This window comes from Sphaeramia orbicularis, chromosome 1 (genome assembly GCF_902148855.1).
Source record: "Sphaeramia orbicularis chromosome 1, fSphaOr1.1, whole genome shotgun sequence".
Taxonomy (NCBI): Eukaryota; Metazoa; Chordata; class Actinopteri; order Kurtiformes; family Apogonidae; genus Sphaeramia; species Sphaeramia orbicularis.
The window spans coordinates 5935742-5963189 of NC_043957.1; positions in this window are offsets into that span (position 1 = coordinate 5935742).

The following is a 27448-nucleotide window of genomic DNA, read 5'->3' on the forward strand; positions in this document are numbered from 1 at the left end:
TTATATATTAGACTTATGTAGAATAAGTCTGGTGATGATTTTTTTGTATGAAATTTATGGTGTGGTGGCAAGGATTAGAGGAAACGCTAGTAGTAGATGCTCATGCGGGATCTGGCAACCCCTAGACTGGGGGGAGGAGGAGAGGATACCACGTTCTACAGTATTTTGAATGTGATTGCAGTACCAGTTTTGGACACAATCCTACATACTGCAGCTTTAATGGGTTAATCCATAATTTGCATCCTTAGTTGGGTCTTGTCTGTATCTACATTTCCTCTCCTGTATCTTAGCGGTTGTGAGCTGTTAAATCAGTGCGTCCTGGTCTTATCAGACGGCCTTCCTCCGTCCTCTGGGCCTGCAGATCACTGCTGTATGCACTAACTCTGACTAACATTTGCCCTTTTGGCCAAACTTCTCTCACTCTGCCGTGCGTACGCTCACTCCAAACTCTTTAACACTACTTGCCCTCTTGGCAAGACAACACAAGACAGAAGAATACTTGAGCGTACGTCTTCCAGACTTAGCGAGCGTACACAACACTAACTGAGCTTCACTTTAATGGTAGCTCTGACTCAGGCTGACTCCAGTCCATTTACTAAAGACCAAGGGGAGGGAATCCACATCAGATCACCTGCTGAACACTGAAATAATTTCAGATTCTTGGAACAGTGAGAGCATTGAAATGGAATGAAATGTTCTACTGCTAAAGTCCTGTTCATGAAACTGAATATGAGGAGAAAACTCAGAAGTACAGACTCAAATCACGGAGTTAGAGATCTGGAAACCTCAGTTTAACCCAAAAAAGACCCAGTACTACTTTAGTGGTAATTCTAAAATAGTTGTTTTCTTTTTATTCAACTTGTTTTATGTGATTTATCGCTGTTTGTTCAGTTTATGGCTTGTTTTGTTCACGTTACTTATTATTGTGTTGATTTTTGTTCATTTTATTGATCACTTTGGCTGTTTTTGTTCAGTTTGTTGCTTATTTTATGATGTTATTCATTATTTTGTATGTTTTCTAATTCATTTTTCTGTCATTGATCCAACTCCATGGGTTTTACTGGTGAATCAACATTATAGAAGATGATGGTGTTTCCATGGTAACTACGGAGCCTCTGAATGTCCAAATGGGTCATATCTGATGACCATGAAAAGATGAAGAACTATATTTTATACCAATTATTGACATGCAGGGATGTAACGATATGAAAATTTCATATCACGGTTATTGTGACTACAATTATCACGGTTATCATTATTATTGCGGTATTGTTGAAATTGTGCTCAAATTGTTCAAAAAGTACTGATACACAAACTGAAATAATTCAGCTAAATTGGATTTAAAAAAAGAAAAGAAAAGAAGAGAAAAGAAAAGACAAGAAAAGAAAAGAAAAGAAAATACAATAAAATAATCGGCACAATGTCCCTTCTGTTGCTGAAACATTCAAATATTAACCCTTAGTGGTCTGAGCCTATTTTGGCTGTTTTTCAATACTTTTGATTTTGCCTTTATATACTATATAAACAAATGTTTACTATACCCGTGTTTGGGATCTTTTTTTTTCAGCACACCTTCATCTATATCATCTGCCTATTATTTTTTTCACTTTAACCTACTATAAAAACATAAAAGGACAAAAAACACACAAAAAAAATAAAGTCCGATTTGAAAAATGTATATAATTTATTGCATAAATAACACACAGATGCTTAACCAACCTTTCCAAAGACTTTCAAAGTGAATACTGGTTCCAAATATTAGGTATAGAAAATTAAAATTGTAATAAATTAAAACTATACTCAAATATTTGACATAAAAACAGATCTTTACATCGGGTTTTTTCCCCTAAAAGTGCGGTAATCAAACACGGTTATCATGATAATTAGAATTTAAACTGTAATACTAACCGTCTGCAATTTTACCGCGGTTTATCCTTATACCGGTGATCGTTACATCCCTATTCACATGTACTGATAGGATTAGTGGCTCTAAAGTTATGAAACAGTTTAGATCAGTAGATGGTTCTTGTGTCACTGGTGTATATTTGGGTCTTCATGGGTTAAGATGAAAAACTCCAGACAGCCGACGTCTTACCCTACAAATCGCTCTATTAGTGTCACCCCCCACCACCACCCCCCCACGACTCCCCCATAACCACCAGTTTCTGAACCTGGGACTGAAAACATGTCGTCTGAGGAGGTTGACAGTGATGTTTGATGGAACACACTCTCTCCATTCCTATTTCCATGTAAACTCAAACACACCTCACACATCACACACCCTTTTATCTATCCATCCCTTCACTCATCTATCCATCTATCAACCCCTGTAGTGAGATAAACATCTGTTTATCCTTCCATCTGAGCAGCCTATTAAATCTCCATGTCTAACCGTCCTTCTCTGTATTTACAGCTCATTAATCACCTACACACCCATCTGTGAAGTCGCTGTACGAGGGGCGTCCTCCCTCCACGCACACATTCACTTCAAACCCACAAAGGATGGAATACACACAACTCCTACGTCCACCGAAATGCAATTCCGTCAAAGCCAACCACTATTCAAACACAGATTTTCTTTTTCAGTGTTCCAACAAACGTACAAATCACATCAATTCAACATGTGCACAAACATACATTCATTCAGTCGGTTACAGACAATTAACCCTTTAACCCCTGACGTGTCTGTGATGATGTTCTGAATGTATGATTTATTTTAAATATTCTTATCCATATAATAATATAAATATAGGTTATACATCTACGAGGTAACTCAGTCAGTATGGTCTGTAAACTGCAGGCTGGTGGTATGTTGACTTCACATCATAATGTAGTCTGATCCAAGGTTATTATCGTTAACGAAAACTAATGAAATGACGAAAACTAGAATTGTAGAAACATTTTCATTACATTAAATAAATAAAAACTGTAATGAAAAGAAAAATAAACGATAAACTAACTGAAACTGTACTGTGTGTTTACAAAACTAACTAAAACGAATAAAAATTCTGGATAAAATTCCCTTCATTTTCGTCTTTGTCTATGTCGGATTGATATGAAATTGATTTATTTCCCTCAAGTAATTTTAGCTGCTGGCACTATATGATATTTAAGGGTCCATCACTTGTGTTCACTTGTGGTTTCCAGTCGTCTTCTGGTCCCCACTCTACCTGGAAACATGGAGACTAAAGTTGGGAGAAAGCAACAGAGTCCTGTCTGGGATTTATTTGAATACGACGACAGAGAAGAAGAGAAAAGATACGAAAAAAAAAACCCTAAAACTAAACTAAAACTAAGCATTTAGAAAATAGCAAAAACTAATAAAAACTAGCAAACCTGCTCTAAAAACAAATTAAAACTAACTGAATTAGAGGAAAAAAAAGTCAAAACTAAATAAAATGAAAAATCCAAAACTATTAGAACCCTGATCTGATAGACAACTCCACTAGGCTCATGTAGGCTTTTGTCCGCTTTACCACTGAAACGATTCTCATTAACATCACAGTAACAGCAGTCGCTTTTTCATTGGACATCTGCGCAAAACTTTACTGATATTTACTAAATGTATGTTTGAACAAACAAAAACATAACTAGTGCTGGGCAGTGATAAAATTTTTTAATCGCAATTAATCGCATGGATTTCTGCAATTAATCACATAGTTATGGCGGGCGGGGGGGGAGGGTGCCGGCATCAACAGCATGTTTTGCCTTTAAGTGATATTTCAGACTGGAAGTACTCAGGTGATAAAAAATAATTCCACATGTCAGTGCTTCCAAACAACTGTGTCCTTCTCACCCCCACCATCTGAAGACATTTAAAATGAAAATGTCCATGGAACAGACCGCTACTTTTACACATGTTTATGTCCACACCAGTTTACTTTCCAGTTGTGAGTGACTGACAGGAGTCTTAAGCCCATTAATCAGTACTAATACTAATAAGCCCAATAATATGTGATGTTCAAGTTGTTCAAAGCAAGCAAAGGGGGCCCTCTAGTGGTCGGAATAAGTTGCACAGTCAGTTCGGACATAAGAAGGAACTAATAGACACGTTTCTTTCACTCTGTTTGTATGGCCTGTGAGTATTTTATGTTCAGTTGTTGTAAGAATGAATAGTATAAAATATATACAGGCTGGCATATTATACCTAAACACAACCAATGAATTTACATAAACTTAACATGAGCCTGCATAAAGAATTAGCGACCCATCTGCGGCTGCTAGCATAAACGAATTAGCTTAAACATGTTAATAACACATTGTAATAAACACATCCAAAATAGCATCATAAACATGTTTCTAACGGCACGTTTGCATGTGAAATTATTTAGCAAACAACAGAATGATTGATACATACAGGCGTTGAACTGCAGGAGTTACACAAAGTTTGATTCAGCATTACTCGGAAAGTTTGCTAAAAGCATGAGTTTCAAAATAAGAGTCCGTATGTATAAATGAACTAAGACTTGCTTGAAAGGCAGAACGGCATTAACGGGAGATTTAAAAAATTGTCAGTGTTATTTAATGAATGAGTTAACGCGGTAATAACGCATTAACTTGCCCAGCCCTAAATATAACACAAACATGTCTAATAAATTGTTAATTCCTTTTCTAAATGGTCCCAGTTCTTCCTCATTAGTCAGTTTTGTAGTGTCACTGCAAAGGCCTCTGGTGAATGAACTCCTCCCCCTGGTGGATTACCTGTGTATTGCATGGATCTAATTGTACACATCAGGTTTTTCAAGACAAAAAAATATCACAATGATCAAGTAGAGGGCTTCAAACCTCATGTATCAAATATGATACGTTTGGCGTTAAAGGGTTAAAGGTAGTTTTTCCTTTCACTAGTTACCTCCGCCAAGGAGGTTATGTTTTTGCCAGGGTTTGTTTGTTTGTTTGTTTGTCCGTTTGTTTGTTTGTCTGTCCGTTAGTGTGCAACATAACTCAAAAAATTATGGACAGATTTGGATGAAATTTTCAGGGTTTGTTGGAAATGGGATAAGGAAGAAATGATTAAATTTTGGTGGTGATTGGGGGTGGGGGGGCCCACGGGGGGGGGGGGGGGGGGGGGGGGGGGGGGTGTCACTGATCAGCCTTGGCGGAGGTCTTCGCTCTCCGAGTGCTTCTAGTTGTTTTTCCACTGGACATCTGCACAAAACTTTACCGATATTTACTAAACGTCGAAAAAACAGAAGTGCGTAATGTCAGTTCTTCCATTAAATCACAAATGCTGATTTACTTTGTAGATGTATAAGTTCAGGAGGAGATCAAGAAGGTTCTGAGTCTGATCTGACATATTCTGAGTTTATTCTATACCGTCACTCCCAAAAGAACACAGAGCAGTCAGACTTCTGCGTGTTGAATGCACACACTCAGCTCCGTCCTGTGGAGGTTCACACGCCTTTGATGCTTTTCTCCATCTATAGTTTGTGTTCTGAGGCTTGGCAGTTGGCAGAAGAAAATCAAACCCCAGTGAAATTCAACCAGAATGCGTCATTTGTGGAAACGAAATGAAAAGGGAGGCACGTCAGAAGCATGAGAACTGTTCAATACTCACGTAAAGACTGATGTAAAAGTCTGGAGGACAGGTGTGTGTGTGTGTGTGTGTGTGTGTGTGTGTGTGGGGGGGGGGGGGGGGGGGGGGGGGGGGGCACTCATTCAAGACACTGTTTTCCACTGAGCCTTCAGGTTTGGAGCGTTTAAGACTCTCACCTGCAGAGAAACATAAAAGGCTTCAACTGAGCATGTCAGCTGATGTACATTACAGATATGCGGTGAATTTCAGCATTCAGACCTCTGCCTATACCAGGTTATACCAACTGGGTTTTTTATTCTGAATGTGTGACTAAAATGTTGAATTCAATATGTTATTTACATGTTCCAGAACAAAAATAGAAGAAAACCGCTGAACTGGTCTCATACCTACAGTTCCACCTTTACACTAGTGTTGTTTTTGTCATCCTGTTTTAATTTTAGTTTTAGTCCAGTCCAGTCCAGGAGTCTGCAACCTTTAGTGTCAAAAGAACCATTTTGTCCCCTCTTCCACCCAAAAAAATAGTCTAATTTTTTAAAAGAATTTTTTTTCTTTTTTCACAGAAAAATACAGTTAAAATACATTTGCAAATGTATTGTAATTTCACAAATATTTTTTTTTCTATTTGAGATTAAACTGTTAATTTAAAGTTTAATATTGTAAAAAAATAAAACGAGATAAAATTACTGACAATTAACCATAAAAGAAGTATTTGTTCTGTAAGTTTAACAAAATTTGTTTGTTAATTGACAAATATCTTGTGTAATTACGAGAGGTTTCACAACAAAAAATGTTGAAAAAATGTATTTTTGTGAATGTATAACATGTATAAGCACTGATAAACTGTAAAAATACAGTTTTTATCAGTGGATTGGACAACTGAGTCTCATTGAAAATTATTTACATATATATATATATATATATATATATATATATATGTATATATATATATAGGTAACTTGGTTGTTTCAATACATGAAAATATTCTTTATTAAACATTAAAAAGTCAAAAAAATATGCCAAATCTCATGTACAGTTAGGGCAAAAAACTGTATTTTAATTATGGAAAATTACTGTATTTTTATGAGATGGTTATTTTCCGTTATTTAACAGTATTTTTCAGCACCCCCGCTGCCAGAATATTACCGGGTTTTTTTATGAGTTTTTTTTTTTTTCTTACAGTGTAGTTTGTCTTGACCTTAATTTCTCTTGATAAAATGCAGGAAAACAATAATTTGTGCGTTAGCTCAACCCAAACACTCACTGCGAAGTTGACAGAGGTGCTTTTTACCGTTTCTAATTTCATCACCTTAACTGATGATTACAATTATCAGTCAGCAGGGATGGGTAGAAAAATCAGATGAGATGAGTTAACAAGCCCGTGGTTGGTTTTAATGAGTGTGAAATAAATGATTGTGTTGTTGGAGAGCTTGGTGCAGTTCTTGGCGTTAATGCTAATGAGGACCTCAGCCATTAGCGACCTCTCAGATGAACACAATGACAGAAGTGGTTGAATCCAGTGAACATTCTGTGCATTCAGCAGAAGCAGTGTTCAGGGTTCCTTTTCTGGGTCACAGTGGTCCCTGTCAGTCCTCCAGGGCCTCGGTGCTGCAGGGGTTCGCACCGCCATGACCAGGTACAGCTCATTAAATATTAGGAAGGGAAAAAAACAACTCTTAAACGCCTGCGTCTGGGTGCTACAATTTGTTGGGAGCTGAAAAGTGGGGTGAACGGAAAAGTTACCAAACATTATTTCCAACTTCTACTGCTGCTGCTAAAAGAGAAAAACCTGGAGTTCATAAAAGTCTGGACAGGATTTAACAGACTGCAAATGTGGCCAGTATGTACAGGGGGTCCATAAAGTCTGTTTACAATTGAACTCCTTCATTACTAGGGCTGTGTATTGGCAAGAATCTGGCAGTACGATACAAATCACAATACTAGGATCATGATATGATACATCACGATATATCACGATACTGTTAAAAAGGCAATTTTTTTATTGGCTTTGTTTATTGGCTTCACACTGAAGATATTAACAATCAAGGATGTTAAAATCATTTTAGGTCAATTCAATTTAAGAATGATCAGACCAGTAAAATACTATCATAATAACCTATAAATTATGAAAACTGCAAATTTTTGTCTTTGTTTTAGTGTAAAAAAAAAAAGTAAAATTACACAAATGTTCATATTTACTTTTATAAAATAAAACAAAAAAGTGAATAACCTGAAATCTCTTAAAAGAAGTCAGTGGAATTTTAATAATATTCTGTCTGTTATTTAATGTTTTGTGTATTTTTAGATCCACTGTGATCTGTAAGTTGTAATTCACATGTATAAATAATAAACTAAGGCATAATATTGTTAATATTGCACTTATTGGTTCATGTTATGTTTGAGTACAGTTCGTAGACGTAAACATTTTCATCACAGAATTTTACTTTTTTCACTCAAAAGTTCTTATCCTATTATTTGTATTATGTTACTGGTCCGGCCCACTTTAGATCATATTAGGCTGAATGTGGAACTGAACTAAAATGAGTTTGACAGCCCTGCCCTAAAAACAACACAGCTAAAGATGATCTAAGAGAGAGTACTGTACGCATTAAAATAGTTAAAAATGAAACAGGAAATGAACCGCTGTTACTGTTTAAGTCCTTAGTTTCGTTATCTTGTCCGTCCATTCGACCTCCTCCGTGTTTAACCCAATTCTCTCACAACGGGGACTTTTTACACAACATGTTATTTCAGTGTTCCCAAACCGAAACAGAAGGAAGCAGCTGAACTGGTCACATTCCTACAGTTCCACCTCTACACCTACACCACTTAGAACACTTCTTTTGTTTATACCTGTACATTTTTATGACATAAGTAAACAAACGCGTCTGATCTCAGGAGTCCAGTCATTCTTCGGTCGCCATCACTTCTGTTTCACCTCAGAGAAAGTGGTTGAAGTGTGAAAAGCTCTGTGCGACATCAGGGAATAGAAGGTGGTGTGGTGGCAAAACGCTGCCGTAGTACAGACTTGGTGGTACAAGTTGGCGTTTGTTTCTTAACCTTACATAAAGGGTAAGAAAGTGACGGGTGGAGTTCTGAGCAAGGTTCTAATAGTTTGGGATTTTTCATTCTAGTTTAGTTTTATTTCGTTCAGACTTTTTTTTTCTATAATTCAGTTAGTTTTAATTTGTTTTTAGAGCGGGTTTGTTAGTTTTTTATTAGTTTTCATTTTTTTCTAAATGCTTAGTTTTAGTTTAGTTTTAGTTTTGTCGTATTTTTTCTCTTCTTCTCTGTCGTCGTATTCAAATAAATCCCAGACAGGACTCTGCTGCTTTCTCCCAACTTTAGTCTCCATGTTTCCAGGTAGAGTGGGGACCAGAAGACGACTGGAAACCACAAGTGACGGACCGTCAAGTGTCGTATGGTGCCGCTAGCTAAAATTGCTTGAGGGAAATAAATCGATTTCATATCAATCCGACATTTACAAAAATGAAAACAAAGGGAATTTTATCCATAATTTTTATCCGTTTTAGTTAGTTTTGTACATACACAAAGTTTCAGTTAGTTATCTTTTTCTTTCCTTTTAATAATAGTTTTTATTTATTTCAGTTAACGAAAATGTTTTATTCAATTCTAGTTTTCGTCATTTCGTTAGTTTTCGTTAACGATAATAAACCTTGGTTCTGAGAAAATCAGACACCAAGGAATCTGGACAGTTGGATAGAACTCCCATTCAGATGACACCAGAGGAAGTGAGAATGTGGTCTTGGTAGTTCTTCTAGGTTCAGCTGGACTAGTTTTGCTTTATTGAAACAAACTGGGAGTCGTCAGAACCCTCAACCACAGAGCAAAACAAATTCTTACAGAAGAAAAAAGAAGAACAACAGGTCAGGGAAGCTCTGAAGACGTGGTTACGCTAACTAAAGCCAAACCAACGAACCAAAAACCCACAAACGACGGCCAAGAAAAGACAGAAAAAGGAAAAGGTGTCGTCATTCCAAACACTGATGGAGTCTGAGAATCTACCGAGGACTTTGAACCAACACAGGATCCAACAGAGGTGGAGGTCTGAGACAGTACTGATCTAAACAGCCCCCCCCCCCCCCCAAACAATTTAACAAACAATGCAATCAATCAAACAATCAAGCCCCCCTCCAAAGGACTTGGACAACGACCCACCCCCTCCTCAAGGACCTGGGAAGACAAAATCCACTAATGACCCTGACACCCAAGGACCTTCTTCCAACAGCTTCCACAGACCACTCCCCCTACAGGTGTATAAGACCACTCCCCCTACAAGTTTATAAGACCACTCCCCCTACAGGTGTATAAGACCACTCCCCCTACAGGTGTATAAGTCCACTCCCCCTACAGGTGTATAAGACCACTCCCCCTACAAGTTTATAAGACCACTCCCCCTACAGGTGTATAAGACCACTCCCCCTACAGGTGTATAAGTCCACTCCCCCTACAGGTATATAAGTCCACTCCCCCTACAGGTATATAAGACCACTCCCCCTACAGGTGTATAAGACCACTCCCCCTACAGGTTTATAAGATCACTCCCCCTACAGGTGTATTAGACCACTGTCCCCCACCAACAACTAGAACTGAAGACGTTTCTTGGATGAGAGATGAAATGTTTTCAAAACAGTAAAATTAGTCCAGTTGAACCTAGAAAAACCACCGAGAAGAACGATGACCTGGACAAATGAGAACATATACAGACGTTATCAAATCTGGTGAAAAGTATAATGGGGGGGCTTCTATGTCGGAGTGCTGTAAGTGAGAATCAACTCCCCCTGTTCCTGTAGACCCTGGTAACAGGAGGGTAAACATGAGGCAGGAGCTGGTGTCAGCTGAACGTGGCCTCTGTCACTCACAGTCTGACGAAACCTGAAGGGGAAACCACTGTCAGCTTTTAATGCACTTCTGTTGCATTTATTTACGTCTGTTTGACGACTTCGCTCACAGCTGGGGTTCACTCGTTTTTTATCACAGATGAGTGGAAGAAGCCGAGGGTTGTGGGAATAAACAGTGACACGGTATTTAAACTGTTTGTAATAATCTGAAACTCTAACAGCTGTAATGCATGAGGGAGTTCCACAGTATTTTACACAAATTCAACATGGCAACAATTCAACATCAAAGTTAGCCCGGGTTTATTTTCTCTAAGGGAAGGAAACTAAAAGTGTTTACAATATTACAGCGCAAAATGTAGCAGTCTCACAATTAGGGCCTGAAAGTTCTAAAATGTTCACTTTTTTTTTTCCTATTTTTCTCCATTGGCCTGCGTCCGAGTCATGTGACTTGGAAGATTCCAGCCATCAGAACAAAAAACATGTCGGACATTCCTGTCATATTTAGTGAAAAAAATCTATATTTTGTGTTAGTATCTGCAGAAAAATGCATTTTGGTTACATTTCTTGTGAGAAATATATATTTTATTTTCATAATATTCACTCAGTAAATGTACATAATCACTTGAATGAATGAATGACTGAATGATTGATTGATTGATTGATTGATTTTTGGTTTGTACATTAATCACCGAACACAGTTCAACAACCACAATAAACACAAAAACCAAAAAAAGGAATAGGCCAGAAGCAAAAGATTATTTCAGCCTCTCCTTTTCACCAGACACACCGCTTAGATTGAATTAAATGTGTACATCAACGAGGATTCTCATTATAACAAAAGAATCAATAACAACAAAAACACATCTACCATCTCCACTTAATATTCCTGAATGATTATAAGTAAGTAAGCAAATTTTATTTATAGAGCACTTTTCAAAGACCGGGTCACAAAGTGCTTTACAGTGCAAAGTACAAATAAACAGTACAAATAAAATACAATTAAAATACTATTAAAACACAATAAAATACAATTAAAATATGATAAATACATAAAGTGCAATCAGTTTGTAGCAGCCCTGAGTCAGTTGGGAAACTTAAAAGTCTGCTTGAACAGGAGTGTTTTGAGGTGTTTGTTAAAAGTCTCTACAGAGTCCATGGACTGTAAGTGTAGAGCCAAAGACGCGGTGCCACAGCTTTATATTTTATACTTAAAATATTTTTGAAACTTCTTCAGAGAAGTGAACAACTTAAATTCATCATCAAGTCCATCCCATAATTTCACACCCACAACCCAAATACATTTAAACATCACATTCATAGATTCAAAAATATATGGACCTCTTAAATTATAATTACTCTTTCTTAATTTAAGGAATTCTTGAATGGTATTTGGAACAATTATTTCTTACTTTATAAATCATCTCTACTATTTTAATATATGCAATGTCCAGCAATTTTAAGGTATTAAAACTTGCTTGCTTGTTGTTGCAAAGATTTTTCAGATCTTGCCAGAAAAATGTGACAGTGCAACGTTAGCCAGTTGGTAAGGACGCTGCTACGTTTTGTACCGTGGACAAATGTCGCTTTTTCACATTTTGATATGAGACTGGAAGAAAAAAAAAAAAAAAAAAAGATATGAGACTGGGCTGGGTTAGGACAGTGAGCCCTGAAACAAACAGGAAGTAGTTTGATCCAGACACTGTATTACTTTTCCTACAGACTCATGCCTTCTCATGCGACTGACTACTTGTAAAACCGACCCTTTTTGAGGAGCTAAAGCCCAAATGTCAGTATTTATCACCTTGTGCAGGGACAGTGTGTGGAGGTAATTGGCTTGTGTGTGGACGTGGCCCATGCGCCTGCAGGGATGCTGTGCACCACTGATTGGGTTGGGGAGAATCTGCTGTAATGGTGCCAGGATGATTTATACCGGGCTTAAAATGGCTGTTTTATGGAAACACACACATGTTCAGACCGACTCTGTCTCAGGCTCTTTTCTGCTTTTCCGAACACTCCAAACTTCATTCCCTTTATTTCGAGGGGTGTAAGAAAACATCAGTTCTGCAATATATTGTGATATTTCATTTCACAATACTGTATCGATATCAAAAAGTACTGTATCGATATTTTTAGGTATTTATTCAAATGCAGATATTGTGGAGGTTTGTAGAAGCCAATAATGTAATAATTTTTAAAATGTAATAGGCCAATAATGTAATAAAAGTCCTGAACCAATAATGTCATAGCTTTTGGCCAATAATGTTATAACTTATTACGTTACTGGCTCAGTTATTACATTATTATTTATTAAACAGGAATAATTAGCTTTTTGTTGTGTCTGACGGTGTTGACAAAAACATAGTAATGACATCACTATAAAACTTGGTGGCCAAGAAATTGTTCTATGACCATAAGACTTAAAATTAAAAAAAAAAAAATCTTAACTTTTTTTCCACAAAAAAAACCCAAAAACAAATCCTGTTTTATCCAAAATCTCAAGAATCAGTGATTTGCAAATATTTTTTTTTTTTTTTTACCAGGCTAACAACATAATAACCAGCCACTAAGTTATAATGTTATTGGCCAAAAGTTACTACGTTATCATTTCAGGACTTTTATTATGTTATTGGCTTATTACATTTTAAAAATGGCAAATTTGTTACGTTACCGGCTGTTATTACATTATTGGCTTCTACGAGGTTCATTTTTGTTTTTCTTTTTTGTTTATATTTTATTTATTATCATTTAACACTCTCATTAAATAATGTTAGTTCCTTTGTTGAGATTGAACTAAAATACTGTTCTGATGTTAGTTCTGAACTAACAGAATATGAATGTTTGAACAGGATCTGAAACTGTAATGTCTGTAAAACACAATTTCAGTTTGAACACCGGAACATTTTGTGATATAACATTAGATCCTGTTCTAATCAAATAAAAATGTGTTTAGTATTTGTGCAGATTTCTGGTGTAATTCAATTCTTCAAGGAAATAATCATTTTAAAAAAGAAAGAAACAAAAAAACAGCCTTGTTAACAGTGTCATGATATATTGTGATATATCGTATCGTGATCCTGGTATTGTGATTTGTATCATATTGCCAGATTCTTGCCAATACACACCAAGGTTCTAATAGTTTTGGATTTTTCATTCTAGGTTAGTTCTATTTAGTTTTGACTTTTTTTCTCTAATTCAATTAGTTTTAATTAGTTTTTAGAGCAGGTTTACTAGTTTTTATTAGTTTTCACTTTTTTTCCTAAATGCTTAGTTTTAGTTTAATTTTAGTTTTGTCGTATCTTTTCTCTTCTTCTCCGTTGCACTCAAATAAATCCCAGACAGGACTCTACTGCTTTCTCCCAGCTTTAGTCTCCATGTTTCCATGGAGAGTGGGGACCAGAAGACGACTGGAAACCACAAGTGAACACATGTGACAGACTGTGAAGTGTTGTATGGTGCCACTAGCTAAAACTGCAAGAGCAAAATAAATCACTTTCGTATCAATCCGACATTGACAAAGATGAAAACGAAGGGAATTTTATCCATAATTTTTATCTTTTTTCATTAGTTTTGTAAACACACAATACAGTTTCAGTTAGTTATCGTTTTCTTTCTTTTAATTATAGTTTTTAATTATTTCAGTTAACGAAAATGTTTTTACAATTCTAGTTTTTGTCATTTGGTTAGTTTTCGTTAACGATAATAACCTTGATATACTGCCCTATTTATTTCCGAACAGTTGTCCTTTTTCTTTTTCTTTTCCTTCACCTGCTTTATCTTTTTCTCTCTCATCCTACAAAAGGTGGTTTTGGATCGGAGGTTTTCGGAGCGCTGCCCTCTCCTTTCGGTTTTCGGAGCGCTGCCCTCTCCTTTCGGCTTTCGGAGCGCTGCCCTCTCCTTTCGGTTTTCGGAGTGCTGCCCTCTCCTTTCGGCTTTCGGAGCGCTGCCCTCTCCTTTCGGTTTTCGGAGCGCTGCCCTCTCCTTTCGGCTTTCGGAGCGCTGCCCTCTCCTTTCGGTTTTCTCCTTCCTGACATTTTAATCTGCTTCTCAAAGGCCCACTGACCTTCTTTTCCCATCCAGGTTTTTTGTTTTTTTATCCCTCCTTTTTTGCGTCCTCTCCTCCTTTGTTCTCCCTTCTTTTCTTGCCTTCTATCAGTTGGGCTCTGTCTGTTCAGTGTGTTATCATCCCATCCTTGTCAGTATTTCTCTTTCTCTTGTCTCTGAGTACTTCTACTTTCCTCTGTCTATCCCTCTTTCGTCCCTCTTGGTATTTCACACAATGGTAACTGACATTTCTGGCTGATGCCGCCTTTTCTCTCTCTTGGCCTTTTATGCCACCTTCTGTGTCTTTTTTTTTTTTTTTTTTTTACTTCTTTCAGTTTTATAGCTCAGTTTTTTTGGTCCATCTCCATCTCCACCCCCACCCCACCCCTTCCATTTTATATCCCTGATCGGACATGTCCAACAGGAGGGAGCCTTTGCCTTTTCCTTGCTCATATCTTAAAGTTTTTCATTTTCATTTTCCTTTGACAGTCCCTCTCACTCCCTCTGTGCTGCATAAGTGACCTCCTCTCTTTTTTAATGGTTAAATTGTACATTTTGTCCAGTTTTTTTTGTCCCCCTCCTACATTAAATACAGTACTGTGCTATAACTACATTATTATAACGGTTATATTTGCACTGTTTACACCGTTACATGTGTGTTTACATTCTATACACTTTTTTATACTACTTTTATTACCTCCACCAAGGAGGTTATGTTTTCAACGGGGTTTGTCTGTCTGTTAGTAAGATAACTCAAATAGTTTGGAAGGATTTTGATGAAATTTTCAAGAAATGTTGTTCCTGGGACAAAGAACCAATGAGACATTTTGGTGGTGATTGAGGGGTGGGGGGGGGGGTGATCTATCTTGGTGGAAGCAAGGTTCTAATAGTTTTGGATTTTTCATTATAGTTTAGCTTTATGTAGTTTTGACTGTTTTCCTCTAATTCAGTTCATTTTAATTTGTTTTTAGAGCAGGTTTGCTAGTTTTTATTAGTTTTCGTTTTTTTCTAAATGCTTAGTTTTAGTTTAGTTTCAGTATTAATTTTAGTTTTGTCGTCTCTTTTCTCTTTTTCTCCGTCGTATCCAAATAAATCCCAGACAGGACTCTGCTGCTTTCTGTCAACTTTCGTCTCCATGTTTCCAGGTAGAGTGGGGACTAGAAGACAAATATAAACAAGTGACGACAAGTGACGAACCGTGAAGTGATGTATGGTGCTGCTAGCTAAAATTGCTAGAGCGAAATAAATCGATTTTGTATCAGTCCAACATTGACAAAGATGAAAACGAAGGGAATTTGATCCATAATTTTTATCCGTTTTAGTTAGTTTTGTAAACACACAACACAGATTCAGTTAGTTATCTTTTTTTTTCTTTTAATTATAGTTTTTATTTATTTCAGTTAACGAAAAAGTTTTTACAGTTCTAGTTCATGTCATTTTGTTAGTTTTCGTTAACGATAATAACCTTGGGTGGAAGTTTGCGCTCTCCGAGTGCTTTTCTAGTATTTTTAAAATCTTACCCTTTCATACAGTATATCTCTAATTTGCACGTATTTTTTGATTGCACACTATTTTATATACGTATATATATATTTATATATATATGATTTTTTTTCATGTGTCAGTATCCTATTGTGTTGTTATTTTGATGTAAGTCCACTGTCACAATAAAGGCTATTCTATTCTATTCTATTCTATTCTATTCTATTCTATTCTATTCTATTCTATTCCATTCCATTACTTGCAACTATATTTTTGTATGTTTATTATGTATATTTCTGTAATTATCATATTAATAATATATTGTCTATTACAGGGGTGGGTCACATTTGGTTCTTGTGCCTTTTTCCAGTGGCTTAATGTAACTTTGTCACAAACCATATGGAAATGAATAACTTTTTTTTGTACTCATTTTGCCACTGCAATAAAATGACTTGGATGTTATGCAGCTGTAAAAATGTAGACTCCACTCCATATGAATTTAAAAAATAGTAATAGCAGCAAAAGTAGAGTACTTTTTAATTTTATAAGACTGAAGGCATTCATCTGTATCCTCCACTGTAAAGAAAGCCTTCACTTAGCAGATGATTTTTGCATTAAAACAAACATAATGACAAATATCACTGTTTTCTTTAGTTTTGTTATTTCTTTGTAGTTCTGTAAATACACTGAAACTTTGATTTATTCTCCACATATTCTGTACAAATGTAAAAAAGACAGTTTTCTTTTTCTTTTTCTGTCCTAAAATGGCTCTTTAGATTGCAAAATCTAGTATACTCTGTACAAACTGCTACTCTAATTTTGTCACATTAGAGTGTTTTAATATGTATATTTGGTATATATATACATATTCAGAGCTATATATATTTGTATATTTAGAACTTTATATATGCATATATACGTGTAGTATTGATCATATCTTTCCTTTTTGCAGGGTTTTATTGATTTATTTTTACTTTTGTTCATTTTATCCACTGTCATTGATCCAACTCCATGGGTTTATTCATTTTTCTTCAGTTTTGTTCAGTTTATGGCTTGTTTTGCTCATGTTACTCATTATTTTGTTGATTTATTATACATTTTTGTTCATTTTATTCATTCCACTGCTTCTTTTTGCTCATTATGTTGCTTGTTTTATTATTTTTGTATTTTATTTTAGTAGGTGTTTTACTTATTTTGTCCACATTATTTAATATTATTTGGGTTTTTGATTCATTTTTGTTGATTTTATCCTCTGTCATTGATCCAACTCCAGGGGTTTTATCAATCAATGTTTATGAATCAATGTTGTAGAAGATGACAGTGTTTCCACGGTAACTACGGAGCCTCTGAACATCCAAATATGGTCATATCTGATGACCATGAAAAGATGAAGAACTGTATTTTACACCAATTATTGACATGTATTGATAGGATTAGTGGATCGGCAGGTATTAAACAGTTTAGATCAGTAGATGGTTTTGGTCGTCGGTGGATGTTTGGGTTTTTATGGCTTAAATAAATGAACCTACGTCACCATGGAAACCACTGCAATATCATAAGTGGCTGAGATATTGAACACAAACCTGCAGAAATTCGTCCTGACTTCATCTACTATAAACTTATCGTCAAGTTCAAACCAGATGAGGTGCATGTGAATTGTTAAACATTCCAAAGCAGCGTGTCGACGCTGAAACACCAGAGGCGTGTTTACACAGAGAACCAGCCCAAATCCTTCCAGCAGCGCCAACGACACAGAAGATTCTGCCTCTTTGTCTGAACACTGCGAGGCCACGGCCAAACCGTGTTCTACTTGTACCCTGTGGCGTTCCTGGCTGTTTGTGGAGCAGCGATACGACTTGTACTGAACTAGGGCAGTGTGAGTCTACGGGCGGAGCTGGAAACAAGCGACCACGGAGAAGGCAGAGAACAGGGACGGAGGCCAAGGAAAGAAATATGGACGGGGCTCAAACTGATAAATACAGACGCAGATCTGTACAGACGCAGCTCCTCAAGTCACGTCTGGAGAAAGGTTATTATCGTTAACGAAAACTAACGACATGACAAAAACTAGAATTGTAAAAAAAATTTTCGTTAACTGAAATAAATGAAAAGTATAATTAAAAGAAAACAACCATAACTAACTGAAACTGTATTGTGTGCTTACAAAACTAACTAAAACGGATAAAAATTATGGAAAAAATTCCCTTTGTTTTCGTCTTTGTCAATGTTGGATTGATATGAAACCAATTTATTTTGCTCTAGCACTTTTAGCTAGCGGCACCATACGACACTTAACAGTCCCAGCTAATGACATCAGTGATCTTTGGCTTTTATGGTCGTTGATGTCCCGTATTTTTGTCCGATACACCAGATAGATAGAACGATAGAACGATAGAACGATAGATAGATAGAACGATAGAACGATAGATAGATAGAACGATAGATCGATAGATAGATAGAACGATAGATAGAACGATAGATAGAACGATAGAACGATAGATAGAACGATAGAACGATAGAACGATAGAACGATAGATAGAACGATAGATAGATAGATAGATAGATAGATAGATAGATAGATAGATAGATAGATAGATAGATAGATAGATAGATAGATAGATAGATAGATAGATAGATAGATAGATAGATAGATAGATAGATAGATAGATAGATAGATAGATAGATAGATAGATAGATAGATAGATGTACTTAACTGGACCTGAAGAAAATTCTGGGAACTCCGTTGCTCGCGTACATACATACAAATGACAGAGTAAACAAACATATTTGTACAACAGTGCAAATAAGGATAGAAAGGTAGCAAGGTTATTATCGTTAACGAAAACTAACGAAATGAATAATAAACTAGAATTGAAAAAGCATTTCCGTTAACTGAAATAAATAAAAACTATGATTAAAAGAAAAAAAAAAAACATACCTAACTCAAACTGTATTGTGTGTTTACAAAACTAACTAAAATGGGTAAAATTCCCTTTGTTTTTGTCTTTGTCAACGTCGGATTGATACGAAAGCGATTTATTTCGCTCTAGTAATTTTAGCTAGCAGCACCATATGGTACTTCACAGTCCGTCACTTGTGGTTTCCAGTCGTCTTCTGGTCCCCACTCTACCTGGAAACATGGAGACTAAAGTTGGGAGAAAGCAGCAGAGTCCTGTCTGGGATTTATTTGAATACGACGACAGAGAAGAAGAGAAAAGAGACGACAAAACTAAAACTAATACTGAAACTAAACTAAAACTAAGCATTTAGAAAATAAAGAAAACTAATAAAAACTAGCAAACCTGCTCTAAAAAGGAATTAAAACTAACTGAATTAGAGAAAAAAAAAGTCAAAACTAAATAAAATTTATTTTATTTTTTTTAATCTTATTTAATCTTTATTTAACCAGGAAAAGGATCCCACTGAGATTAAGAACCTCTTTTTCAAGGGAGTCCTGGCCAAGAGACAGCATGAAACACAACATATAGTTACAACATACAATTACGTCATACAATTACAACAAACAATAATTTACAGGACAATTCAACCAATGAAAAACTCATGCAAGTCATTGAGTTGTTCTCCAGCACTTTGAGTTTGGATTTAAAAGCATTCAGGGAGATCAGTTCAGACAGTTTCCAGTCTTTTAGCAACATATTCCATGTGGATGGAGCAGAGTACACAAACGCCCTTTTTCCCAGCTCTGTACGGGCAAATGGCACAAAGAGGAACAAATGCTCGCAGACAATAAGAATCAACACTTCTTCTCATAATTAAACTACAGATATAGGAAGGCAGTAGCCCAAGTATGGCCTTGTAAATGAAGGTGTACCAGTGTCCCAGCCTCCTAGTGGACAGGGCAGGCCAGCCCACTCTGGAATACAACTCCCAATGATGTGTCATGGTTTTAGAATTAGTAATAAACCTCAGAGAAGCATGATAGACTGTGTCAATCATTTCAATCAAAACTAAACTATAATGAAAAATCCAAAACTATTAGAACCTTGGTCTGGAGTTCCATTCTCCTTTTCTGCTCAAATAAATATCGCAATTTTACTGCCATGGCACGTGAACAGAAACGGATTTAAAATGAAATTTAAAAATACGTTTTTTTTTTGTTTTGTTTTGTTTTTTTTTAGTTTATTTCGAATATGCAACAAGACAAAGTAATCTTCCTTAGTCGTTAAATACACCACCAGGAATGTACTTTGTTTTTATTTTTCACACACATTTTGGTTCTCTAATGTAAATACTGTTGAATGGGTTTATTGCCTTGGTGGAGGTCTGCGCTGTCTAAGTGCTTTTCTAGTTTAGTTATGTGGCCTTAATACGCCATCGTATGAAAGGGTTAAAAAACTATAGTTATTTCAGCTTTCATTCAGCTTTAGTGCAGCCTTGTGGTTCCAATGTGATATTATGACTCCAAACAACACACTGAGGGTCGAGGTCAGAGGTCAGGTTATGGTCATGTGAACTGGAGATGTTGCGTATACACAGTGCGTACGTATGGAACACCAAACGCCATTAGAACTGTCCTGTTGGTCTGAAAAACTGTGGATCCATGCATATGAACTTCAATTAAAAAAAAAAAAAAGGACAAAGTCATCATGTGAAGTCTGAGTCTGGTCCAGTTCCTAAACCTCCAGCAGACGTTCATTCTTTTTTTTTCAAACTGAGGAAAATATCACATGTCCAACACCAACACTAAGACATGCACACAGTCACCTTCCAGCATATTAGAACATGAGCAGTTGGAGCAGAAACCAGGTAAATCCACAGACACAGCCCTCATCAGATCCTGGCTCCAGTCCAGTTTCTTTCTACAAATACAAAACGATTCTTTTTTTTCCCCCAGGAGTCATTTTGTTCTCATTTGCATTATTCAGAGCCTCTTAGAGTACTGCTGGTGGTTCTGTCAAACATTCACCTGCTCAGAAGATTTTAGGCCTGGATTTGTTCCCAGTGGGTTGTGATTGACAGGTATGAGTGACCAATCACTGAGCTGCTGACAGAGAATCTGGTCCAGAATAGAACAGTCTGTTCTGTCCTGACCGACTCAGACACAGAACAGAACAGAACAGAATAGAATAGAATAGAATAGAACAGTATAGAATAGAATAAAATAGAATAGAATAGAATAGAATAAAACAGTATAGAATAGAATAGAATAGAATAGAATAGAATAGAATAGAATAGAATAGAATAGAATAGAATAGAATAGAATAGAATAAACACTGGCAAAGAGACCTACACCATTTAAACATAGAATAGAATAGAATAGAATAGAATAGAATAGAATAGAATAGAATAGAATAGAATAGAATAGAAATGTTGGTTCAAACTCAAACCTAAGCACAAACCCTACTGGGTGAATATCATCATGTTTATCTTATGTGTAGAACAGAACATTCATTCTGTTGTTTCTATTTCTATTCTCTATTCAGTAATATCTTCTTTTAGTGTATTTCCAGACAACATGAGTTAGAAAAAACAGAGTGAAACACCTGATTAAAACATTGACACACTGATCAGTGTTAAGTGTTGTTGTAAATCTGACACTGCCTGAAGTCTGTTTGGTTTTGTTTTAACTCTTCAGTTTTATTGCTCAGTTTAATGTCTCCCCTTGTCCTTTGGTTCTGATGCTGATTGGTTTCTTACTGGATTTGACTTCTACATTTTTACAAAAACACTTTCTATACAGCAGATATCTGTAGGTTTTAGTGGGTTTTGGTGGAATATGAGTGTGTGTTCTGAGGACAAACACAGATTCTGTTACTGAGAACACAAACCTCCTGGATCTCCTTCTTGGCACCGACACCCCAAACTAAGACAAGAAAAAATTAAGGGGCTGTTGTAAGTCAGACAGGTACGGATGGCTTTTGTTGTTCTACTGATGCCAGTGAGGAAGAAGAATGGAGCAACAGTGAGCTCCAAACGGCCTCTTTCTGTGATTCACTGCTGCACACATTTATTTACTGGAGTTAAAGCTCCACTATGTGATAGTTTTTTGGCATCAGTGGTCAAAAAGCAGATAATTACCCCCCATCATATTCTACTGCTTGGCTCTGTTTCCATGGTGAAGAAAATGTAACCTATTATAGGGGGATTGGGCGAATCAGAGGAGTTTCCAGGCAGGTAGGAGGGTTAAAATATTTGACTGACAGCTATAATAACCAATCACTGTTAAAGGGGCTATATGTAGTATTTCTACTGTCATATTAGTCAGAGTATCTGTCTGTCTATCTATCTATCTATCTATCTATCTATCTATCTATCTATCTATCTATCTATCTATCTATCTATCTATCTATCTATCTATCTATCCATCCATCCATCCATCCATCCATCCATCCATCCATCCATCCATCCATCCATCCATCCATCCATCCATCCAAAGTGATTTCTCTCAGACTGCAGTGGAAGCTCGGCTTCCCCTAAAATGACTCAAATTAAATGGTTAAATCTGTTCGGTTGTGTTGACATTTCATTGACTCCAAATGTGTTCAAACACATTCATCTCACAGACGAGTTTATTCAGAATCAGCTTTATCACAAATCAACACACTCGATGTTGTTCACTTCTCCTCCATTCCCGTGTCTCTGTTTTCTCATTCGATCTCTGCTCAGTGCATTTGTCCGTAGACGCTCAGCGTCCATGCACTTCAATGGGACTGAGTGGAACTGGTTTATTCATCGCCTCAAAACTGGACGGTAATCGGATAAATGCCACCATGTTGTCTCGCCCCTGGACGCTCGGCGTCTCTGGGGGTGAATGGAGCTGTGGGCGGAGCTCAGCCGGGCCGGACGCTGAGCTTCCATGTGCTAATTGGAGGATCAGTTGAAAGGCTGAATACCATTTGATTGACAGCTGTTTTCAGATCTACTCCTTCACTGACACAGTTCAGTTTAATACCGTCACACATTCTGCTGTGAAATCAGAGAAACCACTACCAAACTAGAAGCACTCGGAGAGCGCAGACCTCTGCCAAGGCTGATCAGTGCGCCCCCCCCCGTGGGCCCTCCCCACGCCAAGGAGGTTATGTTTTTGCCAGGGTTTGTTTGTCTGTCTGTTTGTTTGTCTGTCCGTTAGTGTGCAACATAACTCAAAAAGTTATGGACAGATTTGGATGAAATTTTCTGGTCTGTGCCCCCCCCGTGGGCCCCGTGGGCCCCCCCACCCACGATCACCACCAAAATTTAATCATTTCTTCCTTATCCCATTTCCAACAAACCCTGAAAATTTCATCCAAATCTGTCCATAACTTTTTGAGTTATGTTGCACACTAACGGACAGACAAACAAACAAACAAACAAACAAACAAACAAACAAACAAACAAACCCTGGCAAAAACATAACCTCCTTGGCGGAGGTAATTACTTGTTCATTTCTTGCACTGTAAATAAAACACACTCATTGTACTCCCTTGTCTCAATTTAACATAATTTCAACGTTTTCTTGTTTCAGTGACATCATTTAATCATTTCTTGTTCAGTTTAATATTGTCACACACTGGTCAAGGCCCTGGAAAAGACGCCTACTTGGTACGATAAGGTCACTGACCATTTTCTTAAAAGGAACAAAGGGATGAATTTGTGTTGAAATAACTTGACAATTTTTTTTGATGTAAGCCAACAATGAGCTTCCCCTGTCTGAAAGACAAGCAGCCACCACTGCTATCTATCTATCTATCTATCTATCTATCTATCTATCTATCTATCTATCTATCTATCTATCTATCTATCTATCTATCTATCTATCTATCTGATGGATAATGAGCTTTACGCCCTTGACTGTTTAGACATTCAGTGTAATTTTTGCCCTTCGCAAATTAATCCCACAGGCCGGATTAGAACCTTTAGTGGGCCAGTTTTGGCCTGTGGGCCGTATGTTTGACACCTGTATCCAACAGTTTCCAACATGAAGGACACCAGATAGATGTTAATGTAAATCTGTAAGTGTCAGAAATTGATGTTAAGCAGTTATAATCCTAATTCTAACCTGTTTCATGGGATATTTTCTCTCTTTTTATTAATAATCAATATATTTATCCCATAATATAAAACTATGTTCTGACATTAGTCATTCTTGTTTTGTACCCCAGACCCCTGTTAGAAAAGAAACACCTGAATTCAACATGTCCACATACTTTTGTCCACGTGTGTGTGACTGAGGTAATTATACTATGAAGCTAACGATATGCACAATCCACATAGTCAGGCTGTTAGTCTCACATAGCCTCATCTGCATGTTTTCGTGCTGGAATTCTTATTCCACTAAAACCAGCCCAACAGGTCCCCAGCCAGAGCTCTACAAGGACATTTTAGAGAAAAAAGGCTTTCCATAAATATACTGTATGTCAAAACAAAGCTGTGTTGCAGTTACTTAGCAAATCAAAGCAGAATCGTTCAAAGAACAGCTCACAGGAAGTTGGACCCATTATTATTTTAACAGCAGCAACTCTGACAATACGGTGAATATTTCCAGTTCAGTGTAAATCCTCAAGCATTTGTAGCTGCAACATGAACTAGGTGACATTAAGTATAGATAACCTTGGCTGAGGTGGATGTTATTACATTTCAGTAGTGATGTGTTCATAATTTTGCACAATAGCACAGTAACAGACAGCTGGAAAGTGTCTCTGTTACCATGGCAACCAACTTTCATTTCGTTCTGGGTGCAGTTTTGTACTGCTGTGCTTCATCTCACAGATGTATAATGTTCTGTCAGTATTGTCTTCTTGCATCCAAAATGTTATCGTTAGTTGTTTTTCCATTGGACATCTGCATCAAACTTTACTGATATTTACTAAATGTCCAAAAAACAGAACTGCGTAATGTCTGTTTTTTTCATTAAATCACAAATATGCGATGATTTGTTTATTTATTATCGCAAGATCACAGGAGAAGTCATTCCATAAACAGGGCAACGAACGTAAATATGGTGTTGATTTACAGATATATTCATTATTATCATATATTTCCCCTCTATCTCGTACTAAATTAAAAAATGATTCAGTTTCCTGGTGTGTCCACACATACCGCACCGTGTTTCCTTTAAAACTCTTCTTCTTCTCTTGTTGTAACGTCCGTCAACATCCGTTCTGTATTTTATTCACGTGACTCTAGCTGCTGAAAAAGGTCTCTCCATTGCGTTCTGAGTGATATACCAATTTTGCTATGCCCGAAAAACCACCTCTTGACAGCGCAAAAACTTTTAATCGAAAAACAAGAGTTTTGGCGAAATTTTCCATTGGGCAAATTTTTATGCACTAATTATATTCACGTAATTTAAGGGTCAATGGAAAAGTGACTACTGATAATCTTTTTCAACAGGTGGATCTAAAGGACATAAAGAGGACAAATCAAAGTAAGCACAAAGAAGTGAGTAATTCATGTAAATGTACAGACTTCAGAGGTGGTTTTCTGATGACCTAACTATCCAAATGTTTACGGACTGTTTATATATTGAAAATGATACCAGGTTTGTTTGTAATGAAACTCATTAGCAAACACACTCCAAACTGTGATGTTTATACTCAATTTATATCATTGAGTTGGTTCATTGGTTGGTTTAGATTAGATTAGATTAGATAGAACTTTACTGATTGTTTAATTGTCACAGCATAAAAGTTATAATAAGATGGTAACAGTAATAGTGATAATGATATAACAACAATAATAATAATAACAGCCCTGCAATGAACTGGTGAAATGTCCAGGGTGTACCCGCCTTCAACCATAAGTAGCAGGGATAGGCTCCAAGAGACCCCCATGACCCTAGTGAGGTAAAGCGGGTTCAGATAATGAATGAATAAATGAATACTAATAACACTACTACTACTACTACTACTACTACTACTACTACTAATAATAATAATAATAAGCATTGGTAAGAAAACTTAATTACCGGCAACAAAAAAACAAAAATTGCACACTGGAGTAAACAATAAACAACCTAAACAACATTGCACCAAAGCATTGCATTTGGTTTCAGAGGCTGCTGGTTCAGGGTCTGGTTCGGCTGTTGGTTCAGGGTCTGGTTTGGCTGCTGGTTCAGGGTCTGGTTCGGCTGCTAGTTCAGGGTCTGGTTCGCCTGCTGGTTCAGGGTCTGGTTTGGCTGCTGGTTCAGGGTCTGGTTCGCCTGCTGGTTCAGGGTCTGGTTCGGCTGCTAGTTCAGGGTCTGGTTTGGCTGCTGGTTCAGGGTCTGGTTCGGCTGCTAGTTCAGGGTCTGGTTTGGCTGCTGGTTCAGGGTCTGGTTCGGCTGCTGGTTCAGGGTCTGGTTCAGTTGCTGGTTCAGGGTCTGGTTCAGCTGCTGGTTCAAGGGTCTGGTTTGGTTGGTGTTTTGCACTTGTTTGTGTAGTTAGATTAATCTTCTTTGTGATGCTTTGTAAAGTCAGCATCATGCCTCAAGTTTGTCCCAAAATTTATTTACATCATACGTCATCAATATTTGCAGTTGTTTTTCAAGTGAAGCCAAATATAGTATCTGCACCAGACTCTGTACCACAAATGGGAAATGCTGCAGTAAACAGGAAGTACATCCCATTTCAGGCTGTGTTTGTTTAGAATTCATCCTTTGTCTTTATTGTTTGAGGTCTTCCTCTGACCCAAACCTCAACCAAGATGTCGTTACGCTAAAATCGAACTAATCGGTAAACACAGTGATGTCCAGACACGTCTCAGACTACTACCATTTCCTGATCAAGTATCTGTATGTGATGAGCTGGAAGTGTCAATGTGAACGTGAACGGAAATGTCAGCCTTGTATCTTTAATTCATGCGAACGCTGTAGTTAAAATGAAAAAACTAAAGTACGTTGATGATGGAACTATCCTGCCGTCGATGCATTTACATGCTCATGATCTTCCATTAGCAATCAGAACACAAACATCTGTTCAATGGAAGACAGCGGGCCAATCAGAGGGAGTTTACAATCAGCCTGGGAGCCCTGGTGTCAACAGGAAAAGTATTCGAGCTTCATAATAACCATGCAAATGTTCAATCCAATCACTGTCCTCTGTTCTGGAATACATTTGTTCTATCTGTGGGCTGTTATATGACCCTGAAGAACAAACACATGAAAGCACCAAAACCACACTCCTCTATATCTGAGAAGACTTTTCTGCTGGAGATCTTTAAATATTTATGGATCGTTCAACACCTCAGTGGTCGAAAGGATCCAAACAACAAGTTCAAAACAGAGTCTGAAAGGATGAACAAAGCTCAGATACTTCGTCCAACACCAAGGTTCTACTCCTTCTGTTGTATTTCCAGCAGATATGATGCTTTACAGGGAGCGTAATTCATGTAAATTCAACTGCAACTCTGAAGAAATTCATTCGAAATGGACCTGAATCTACAAATACAGCAGTTTTGTTAAATGTTGATTTTCAGTCTTCATACAGACCCAGGGCTACTTCTGTGTCAGTTCCAAAATGTTTTTTTCTCAATATTTGACTTTTCGTATGTGATTTATCGCCATTTATTCTAATATTATCCTCTGTATTTTTTTTTTTTTTTCGTTCAGTGT